Source organism: Leucoraja erinacea, chromosome 11 (assembly GCF_028641065.1).
Source record: "Leucoraja erinacea ecotype New England chromosome 11, Leri_hhj_1, whole genome shotgun sequence".
Classification (NCBI taxonomy): Eukaryota; Metazoa; Chordata; class Chondrichthyes; order Rajiformes; family Rajidae; genus Leucoraja; species Leucoraja erinaceus.
The window spans coordinates 30,001,783-30,012,457 of record NC_073387.1 but is presented as its reverse complement, the minus strand read 5'-3'; positions in this window follow the sequence as shown (position 1 = coordinate 30,012,457).

The following is a 10,675-nucleotide window of genomic DNA, read 5'->3' as shown; positions in this document are numbered from 1 at the left end:
GCCTAAAGTTAGTACTCTGGTTCCTATTAAGTGACTGCTGAAAAAACAAGACAGGATTGTCTATGGTATATAATTCAGCCCCCACCGCCCACGTCCAAATAGTCCACTTACATTCCCAATATATGTTCAGGCATGAACACACAGCTTGCTTGTGCAGGACTCTGGGTTCAATGAAGCTGTATCTAATTGGGAGTGCACTCCGAAAATGTGGGTTCGTTTTATAGACAAAAACATATTTTTTATATATGTTAAATTAAATTTGTGATTTGGACAGTCAGCACTAAAAAAGAAGTATATATTTGTGTACTGTTCTTCACTATGGGGAGTGGACGCTCTGGACAAAGCTTTTCTTAACAAAAAATGCATGGAAACAGGCTATCTGGTTCAATCATCCACACCAGTGTTTATGCTCCCACCTCCAGCCTTTCCCTATCTATCTTTATCATGTTGAGACTCTGTTCCTTTCTCCACTATATATTTATTTAACCTTCCTTTATCTCCATCTCCCTTACTTGTCTCAGCCAGGTGCACTGACAGCTAGTTCCTCGCTTTCAGCAGACGTTCCTCCTCCATTCCCTCTTTGATTATATCTTACTTCAGGCTTGTTCTTCCCACCAAATAGAACAGTCTCTGGCTTGGAAATATCTTCATACAACTTCAAAGTACTAAAGATGAAATTAACATAGCCAGAGTCCTGTGCTCATTTCTAAGTCCTGTTGTGCCTGTCTGGAAACTCATCATGAATTTTCAGTGGGATTTCCATTTCCTCCACTAGATTACATACATGATCATATAATGCATCACTAGTATGATTTTCCATCTCCCTGCCCTGTTCACTAACAGATATTCCAACAATTATTAATTCAGTTTCTCCTGAATAGTTTCCATTTATAGGGCCAATGCTCACATTTGTCCTCTGATATCTGTGACCTTAGAAAGAGCCTCACAAGTGCTTGGATCAACAACAAAAAACAATTGCTGGAGGAACTCATTAGGTAAGGCAGCATCTGTGATAGTCAACATTTCAGGGTTGAGATGTCTCAGGACTGAGTGTAAAGAGGAAATAACTAGTGTAGAGGAGAGCAGGGTGGTGAGCTAAGGCTGGCAAGTTGGTGGATCCAGGTGAGGAGGTGTTGATGGGCATACAGCCATTTGGGGAGGTGAGGGTGCAAATGACAACAAAGGTTGGGAAGTGTGAAATGGAGACAACAAAGGTCTGAAGATCATTGAATATGATGGGAAAGGAAGGTGATGAGTGAAGGGTGGGATGAGGGATGGATGGTGGCAGATGGGAACAGAAAAGTGAGATTATTGGGGTTCCAGTAGGTGAGGAATCAGGAGGAGAAGGAGCAAGAAATTTGGTGACAGGAGGGCACAGGTATGGAAAGCAGTGGGTGCGCTAGAGAACCTAGGTGTTTCAGAAGGAGTGAGAAAGGACAGAGAGAGTGTGGGTTACCTGTATTGGAAAATTCTCTGTTTATGCATTGAATTAGAGGTGCAGAATAACAGGTGCTGATCCTCTGATTTGCCTTTGACCTCACCGTGGCAGTAAAGGAGACCATTTCGAGCAACCCATTTTAACTCCCCAGCTCATTCAAAATGTGTTAAACATAGAAAAATAGGTGCAGGAGTAGACCATTCAGCCATTTGAGCCAGCACTGACATTCAATATGATCATGGCTGATCATCTAAAATCAGTATCCCGTTCCTGCTTTTTCCCTATATCCCTTAATTTCTTTAGCCCTAAGAGAAAAATCTAACGCCTTCTTGAAAACATCCAGTGGATTGGCCCTCACTGCCTTCTGTGGCAGAGAATTCCATAGATTCACAACTCTCTGGGTGAAGAAGATTTTCCTCAACTCAGTCCTAAATGACCTACCCCTTATTCTTAAACTGTGACGTCCGGTTCTGGGCTCCCCTAACATCGTGAACATTTTTCCTGCATCTAGCCTGTCCAATCCTTTAAGAATTTTATATGTTTCTATTCTATAAGATATCCTCTCATCCTTCTAAATTCCAGTCGACCCATTCTTTCATCATATGTCAGTCCCGCCATCCCGGGAATTAACCTGGTGAACCTACGATGCACTCCCTCAATAACAATAATGTCCTTCCTCAAATTAGGAGACCAAAATTGCACACAGTACTCCAAGTGCAGTCTCACCAGGCCCTGTACAACTGCAGTAGAATCTCCTTGCTCCTAAACTAAAATCCTCTCGCAATGAAGGCCAACATGCCATTAGCTTTCTTCACTGCCTGCTGTACCTGTATGCTTACTTTCAGTGACTGATGTACAAGCACACCCAGGTCTCGTTGCACCTTCCCTTTTCCTAATCTGACACCATTCAGATAATAATCTGCTATCCTGTTCTCGCCACCAAAGTGGATAACCTCACATTTATCCACATTATACCGCATCTGCCATGCATGTGCGCACTCACCCCACCTATCCAAGTCACCCTGCATCCTCATAGCATCCTCATCGCAGCTTACACTGCCACCCAGTTTTGTGTCATCCGCAAACTTGGAGATGTCATATTTAATTCCCTGGTCTAAATCGTTAATATATATTGAAAATAACTGGGGTCCCAGCACCGAACCTTGCAGCATCCCACCAGTCACTGCCTGCCATTCTGAAAAGGACCCATTAATTCCTACTCTTTGCTTCCTGTCTGCCAACCAGTTCTTTATCCATGTCGATACCCTACCCCCAATAACATGTGCTCTAGTTTTGCACACTAAACTCTTGTGTGGGACCTTGTCAAAGGCTTTTTGAAAGTCAAGATACACCACACCAACTTGCCCTCCCTTATCCATTTTACTTGTTACATCCTCAAAAACGTCCAGAAGATTAGTCAAGCATGATTTCATAAACCCTTCATAAATCCATGCTGACTTTGACCGATCCTGTCACTGCTTTCCAAATGCGCTGCTATAACATCATTAACAATCGACTCAAGCATCTTCCGCGCTACTGATGTAAGGCTAACTGGTCTATAATTCCACATTCCTCTCCCCCTCTTTTCTTAAAAAGTGAGGTTACAGTGGCTCCCCTCCAGTCCATAGGAACTGATCCAGTTGAGAGAATACTGGAAAATGATCTCCATTGCATTCACGATTTCTAAGGCCACCTCCTTACCATGTGTGGAAATCCTGGGGGGGGGACAGGGGGACACACGCCCCCCTCCCCCCCATGCTTTGAGAGGTGGAGGACAATCTCCCCCATATTTTGTAATATTTATCAGATGCTTTCTAAGGGCTGAATTGACCCATTCGCGGGGCCTTTAAGCTCCCGGCGCGGCTTAAAATCAAACTGCTGCATCGAGGCGATCGAGGCTCCCGATGTTGAAGCCCCTGCCGGCCGATGAAAGACCCCATGAATGGGCCGATTCAAGCCCCACGATTCGGGGCAGGTGAAGCTGCTGTTGCTGGAGATTGGAGTCGGTCGCCAACCAGGTCAGCTCCCGATGTTACCGTCCACAGGGCCCACGGCCGAAGCCTTGCATGTGTGTGCGCATGGAAATGGTGTCCCCTCCATGTTTTAATAGCGATTTCCGTGACTGTCCTTGAGTACTCTGGAATGCAGACCATCAGGCCCTGGGGGTTTATCTGCCTTCAGTCCTAACAGTTACTGGCGTGTCATATAGTATTTTTCCTTATGGAGATCTCCTTAGCAACATCCTGCTAAGAGCATCTGCTTGGCTACATCTCTGCTTACCTAGCCATAAAATATTTGTCTTACAATACTTATATGAACCTTGCCAATGAAGACTGCTATAGGACTTTGTAACAAACACTGTCAAGGTGATACACAACACTGTTTTAAAACCATTAAAAGGAGTAAAGGCCTCTGTATGCCTACTCTACTAAAACCAATAATTTTTAAGACATCTATTATGTCATCCTTCTGACTAATAGATGCATTTAAATTTATGGAAGGCTTTAATAAACATAACTCTAATGTGACTTCACCTACCTGACAGGGTTACCTCCTTGCAGATCTTGTGTGCCATTTCCAAAGTACCTGCATTCTTTTTATAACTGGTGACCAGAATGATAGCCAAGTGTAGTCTATTTAGTATAATCTTTCTACTTTAAAAAAATTATACCAACTACCTTTTTTTAAAATCAGGATATTTAAACATGCTAATAGGAGTGGCTCTTTCTGTGTCTTCACCGCTGTGCCATCGCAATATTACTCAGCTGTCCAAGATCAGCAACACTATCTGATGTCGAATCCAGCAATAAATTGCAGTTAGACAGTCAAAAGGTGCAGCCTGGGACAAGTGACGGCAAATCAATGTTTCTGTTTGTGTACACACCTGACAGCAATCCGTGCTGAGAAATAGCTAATACCATTTAAATCTGAACTACCAGTTTCAGTTCTAGATGTGGAACAACTGCCGTGACATGGTACTTCATGGGGGAATTTCCATCTTCAACTAACGCTGACAAAGGACTTAAACAACATCAGCCAATGACACCTCCATGTAGAATAGAATAGAATAGTTTCTTTATTGTCATTGTAACATGAACCATGTACAACGAAATTTAAAAATGTCAGCCAGTCAGTGCACCATTCAAACATTTCTAAAAGCTAATGATACATACAAGGTAAAATATTAAAAGATAAACAACTAAAATAAATATCACGAAAATAGCACGCATAAACACCCAGCCCTCCATCCTTCTGTCGATTTCACAGTGTACCACAGTCCCTTAGTATGTCTCGCCCCTGCATTCCTTGGCGGCTACATTTAGTGCTTTTATAGCAGTGGGGTAAAAACTGTTTTTTAGTCTGTTCGTCCTTGTCCTTGTAGGGACTTGGGAGTGCTGGTGCAGGGATTCCCAAAAGGTTAATTTACGTTGAATCGGTAGAAAGGAAGGCAAATACAATGTTTGCATTTATTTCAAGAGGACTAGAATATAAAAAACTGGGATGTAAGACTGAGGATTTATAAGGCACTAGTCAGACTGCATTTGAATTATTGTGAGCAGTTTTGAGCCCCATAGCTGAGGAGGGATGTGCTGGCATTGGAGAGGATACAGAAGAGGGTTTACGTGAATGATAATGGGGATGATTGGGTTAACATATAATGAGCATTTGACACGCTGGACCTGTGCTTGCTGGAGTTTAGTAGGATGAGGGGGGATCTAATTGAAACCTATTGAATTGTGAAAGGCCCAGATAGATTGGATGTGGAGAGGATGTTCCCACAAGTGGGACAGTTTGGGACCTGAGGGCAGCCTCAGAATGAAAAGACGTACCTTTAGATAGGAGATGAGGAGAACTTTCTTTAGTCAGAGGGAGGTGAATCTGTGGAATTCATTGCCATAGATGGCTGTTGTAGGCCAAGTCATTGGGTATTTTTAAAGCGAAGGTTGACATATTCTTGATTAGTAAGGGTGTCAAAGGTTATGGGGAGAAGGCCAGAGAATGGGGTTCAGAGACAAGGATATTCGGCATGATATCAGTAGACTTGACTGGCCGAATAGCCTTATTCTGCTCCCATGACATGAATTTATGAACATGAGCTAAAAGATACAGCTATCAAACGCGACAGCTATTCATTTGTTGCCTATTTTAGAGAGTAATAACCAACCAAGACAGCTGGCTATTATTAAAGAGCAGAACTTGTATTTATATAGAGCCTTTAGTATAATGTAATTGGCAGAAACACAGTAGGGGCTGGCATTTTGGTTAAAAATTTCCCAGCCGCAGAGACAGATTCAGCCTGTGGAAACAGGCCCTTGCCATGCTGCCATTCCCACTGAGCATATGCAATGACCACAAACCCTCAGGGCTACTTTGTACATGACATTTTGGAAGCCAATTGGCCTCTGTCCAAACTCAAGCTGTTTTAGGCAAAGCAAGCAGCTGGCAGCTGGCGAGTGCCAGACATGGGATCAGAAATCAAGTGGGAAAGAATATGGGAAGGGGCTGTGAGTGAAAAAGGTGAGTAAAGGGAAACGGAACTGAAATTCAGGGGAAAGAGAACAGTGGTCGGGAAAAAAGAACAGAATGGAATGGGGCCAAGACAAATGTTGTGGGCCACTTCTCAGAACTTGAATGGATTCAGGCCATCAAGAAAGAAGAAAGAAGAAGAAAGAAAGAAAAAGAAAGAAAAAGAAAGAAAAAGAAAGAAAAAGAAAGAAAAAGAAAGAAAAAGAAAAAAAGGAGGAGGAGGAGGAGGAGGAGGAGGAGGAGGAGGAGGAGGAGGAGGAGAAGGAGAAGGAGAAGGAGAAGGAGAAGGAGAAGGAGAAGGAGAAGGAGAAGGAGAAGGAGGAGAAGGAGGAGAAGGAGAAGAAGGAGAAGAAGGAGAAGGAGAAGAAGAAGAAGAAGAAGAAGAAGAAGAAGAAGAAGAAGAAGAAGAAGAAGAAGCTGCTGCTGCTGCTTAGACACTTAGAACTAAAGGACATATGGTTTCTGGGCAGAGAGTGGAGCGTGGAGGTGGAGGAGTGGGAGAGGGGGGGAGGTGGAGAGGTGGGGGATATTGAGACAGCAGCTTAGCCATGAGTGAATTGAGTGTTTAAGGCTTGATGGACTGAAAAGGTATCTGCTCCTACCTTTCTGTGTTCCTATGTCAAAGGATTTCACAGGAATAATCATCAAACTTACTTTACTGATCTATGAGAATGGGAAGCCAAATATGTGGTGAATTAATTGGGTTTGAAGAAACTTCTAATGGTAGTGAAAGGCAGAGAGCTGAGAGGTTTAGGAAGGGAACTTCAGAGCTCATGACCTAGACAACTGAAAACATGACCAAAAAGGAAAATAATACTGAAAATGTGCAAGATGGCAGTATTGTTGTGCATTATAAATATCAAAGTTGTAGCTTTGGAGGAGAGCACAAAGATGGGGAGAGTAAAAGCATAGAAAGCTCTGTAAACAACAATAGACATTCTTACAAATTGTTCTGAGTAGCCATGACTTTTATGTATATAAAAATAATCTAATAATCAATGTAAATTCAAAGGCCAAGATCACTATTTTAAAAAATGTTAGGACATTGGTGGACTGTGGAAATTATATGATATCCAAAAGCATTTGAGAAACAGATATAAAACCTCGTTAGTTAAGATCAGTACAGTGAGAGTTCAAGATATACATTGAAAAAATGAAATAAACTTACTGAAGTGTGCACATGTGCTGGGCCTTTCCAGAGTGTGCGCATGTGCGGGGTCTCGGGTCAGCGAGGCCTGCGGAATCAGCGATATTTTCCAGACGCTTTGAAATTATGTATTACGAAAATGAGTTGCTTAAAGCTTAAATAAAGTTTAAGTAAATTACGAGTAGCGTAAAAGATTCATTTGCCTCACAACAATTTAAGCAACTCAATCTCAGAATCTAAGCAGTGTGACATCAAGATGGAGAAACTATTGAAACCACAACGCTTGGATCTGGATCCCAACTTACCTACTGCTGCAAAGGAATGGAAGCACTGGCTCCGTACACTAAATAACTTCTTTGATGAGCGTGGCAACAATTTACCAGACTAATCAGGACATTAATAAGCTCTGTCGCTTATGATATATATGATTACATAGAGGAATGTACAACTTATGATACTGCTATTGATGTACTAAGCAGACTCTTCGTTAAGACACCTAACGTAATATTTGCTCTACACCTCCTTGCTACTCGGAAACAAAAACCTGATGAATTACTTGATGAATTTTTACAAGAACTTCAAAGACTTAGTAAAGACTGTGCCTTCAAAGCAGTAACGGCTGATCAATATCGACAGGAATTTATTCGAGACTCTTTTATCAATGGTTTGGCATCACCTTTAATACGACAGAGACTATTAGAAAACAAAACCTTGGATTTACAGTCAACTTACCACCAAGCTTACTCACTAGACTCGGCTCAGAAAAATTCAGATGCTTATGGCTCATCTAATGTGTATTCTGCTGCAACTACTACAAAAGAATCTCACCCAAGTACTAATATGGAGCAAGCTGAAATAATTTTTACTAATAAATGTGCCCTTGCTGCAGCAAATACTTATTCGAAAAGGAAGTGTTACTTTTGCGGGGGTAATATTCATAATAGAGAGATATGTCCTGCTCGAGAGGCAACTTGTAATAGTTGTGGCAAGAAGGAACATTATTCTAGAGTATGCAAGTCCAAAGCAACTACTAAAAGTATGACTGTTGCCATGTGTATACCCTCTTTATGTGCAATTACACCTGCATTACCTCAGAGCTTGTCTCATGCAGCTACAACGGTATCCATCAATGGCCATACACTTAATGTGCTACTTGATTCTGGCAGTTCAGAACGTTTTATAAGTGAACAAGTTGTGTCCCGCCGATTAAATCTAACTATAATTCCTTCAAATAGAGAAATCTCGATGGCTCTGACAACTCACAATACTCAAATTATTGAATCTTGTATTGTAAACTTTGTTCAGAACAAAACTAGTTATAAATCTGTATGTCTTGGTATTCTGAATGATTTGTGTAGCGATATAATTCTAGGTCAGGATTTTCAGAAACAGCACAGATCACTTCAAATAAAGTATGAAGGAACTATGCCTGATCTTGTATTGTCAAAGCCACCAGTATTGTGTGTTTTTCAGCTGCATCTGTTGAACGTCCTTCATTATTCACTAATTTATCCCCTAAGTGCAAGCCAATTGCTACAAAATCAAGACATTTTAGTAACGATGACAGAAACTTTATCAACACAGAAGTAGCTAATCTTTTACGAGAGGGTATCATAGAACCCAGCTCTTCCCCTTAGAGGGCACAAGTTGTCGTGGTTAAGGACCCCTTGGAGAGACATAGAAAGAAACTCTGCATTGATTACTCTCAAACTATAAACCAGTTCACGGTGCTTGATGCAAATCCATTACCTCGTATAGAAGAGATTATCAATACATTAGCTAAGTATAAGATATTCTCTAATTTGACCTAAAAAGTGCTTACTACCAAATTCCTTTGAAAGGATCAGAGAAGAAATACACAGCGTTTGAAGTCAATGGGAAATTATACCACTACTGCAGAGTTCCTTTTGGTGTAACTAATGGCGTGGCTGTTTTTCAGAGAGAGATAGACAAACTTATTAAACAAGAAAACCTTAAAGATACTTTCTCTTATCTTGATAATATAACTATTGCAGGAAAAGACCAAGCTGAACATGACGAAAATGTACAACGGTTTTTAGAAATTGTACATTCTAAAAATCTAACATTAAATGAGGCAAAGTCAATAACATCAGTGTCATCAATTAATATTCTTGGTTATTGGGTTGGAAATTATATAATCAAGCCTGATCCAGAAAGCGCCCACTCCTAGAGATAGCTGTTCCAGCTACATTAAGGGCCTGTCCCACTTGAATGCGATTGCGTGCATTTGGCGCGACCAAATGGAAGTGGAGTACACGCAAAGTTCGCGCTAAGTACGCGCTAAGTTCGCGCGTGACGTCATTTGCGTCATACTTACCAATCAGCTGGGCAGGAGGCGGGCCAACTGAATTTGGACGACGCACAGCGTCGGGTGGTGACGTCATCGCTCAACGCCACACACTAGGCGTACGCCATCAAGACACTGCATACTCCGTCAAGACGCTGCGTACGACCGCAATGTGCCTGCGTGCCGACAGGCCGTTGGCGTGCGAAGATTTCGGACACTATCAAATTTTCGGAGCCCTGCGCGATCTTGGGACCAGCCCCGCAAAACTCCGCACTTCTACGTGGGATCGGCCTCGCGCGGCCATACGGTGCCCGTACGCCTCAAGTGACCACGTTTGGTCGTGCCAAACGCATGCAATCGCCTGCAAGTGGGACAGGCCCTTAAAACTCTCTACGAAGGGTTCTTGGTATGTTTGCATATTAGGCTAAATGGACACCAAATTTTTTTCTGACAAAATTCAAACTTTGATTAGAGCAAAATCTTTCCCCCTTGACGCTACAGCAATTGGTGCCTTTACTTCTTTAAAGAAACAATTAGAATCTGCGACATTACACGCCATCGATGAGGATCTCCCCTTTGTTGTTGAATGTGATGCCTCTGATTTAGCAATAACAGCAACATTAAATTAAGGAGGACGACCAGTGGCTTTCATGTCTCGTACTCTCCAAGGTAGTGAATTGCACTAACCACCCATCGAAAAGGAAGCTACAGCAATTAATGAAGCAGTGAGAAAATTGAGTCATTTCCTTGCTCGCCAGCATTTCACTTTGATAACAGATCAGCGTTCAGTAGCTTTTATACTGGATAATCGGACACGTACGAAGATTACAAACAGTAAAATTCATGAATGGAGGATTGAATTATCAGCATATAATTATTCAATTGAGTACCGCCCAGGTAAGGATAATGTTGCACCGGATACATTAACTCGAGCATTTTGTGCCTCTGTTCATTCTTCTGCACCCACTCTTCTGCACTCACAGGCTGTGTCATCCTGGAGTCACTTGTTTGTTACACTCTGTTCGTTCCAAAAACTTACCTTTCTCTACAGAAGATGTGAAGATGATGTGTGCTTCATGTAGAATCTGTGCTGAATTAAAACCAAGGTTCTTCCGTCCTGAAGAAGGAAGATTGATCAAAACTACTCAACCTATGGAACGTTTGAGAATTGACTTCAAAGGGCCTTTACCATCCTCCTCTCGAAATGTTTATATACTTACCATGGTTGATGAATATGCAAGGTTTCCATTTGCCT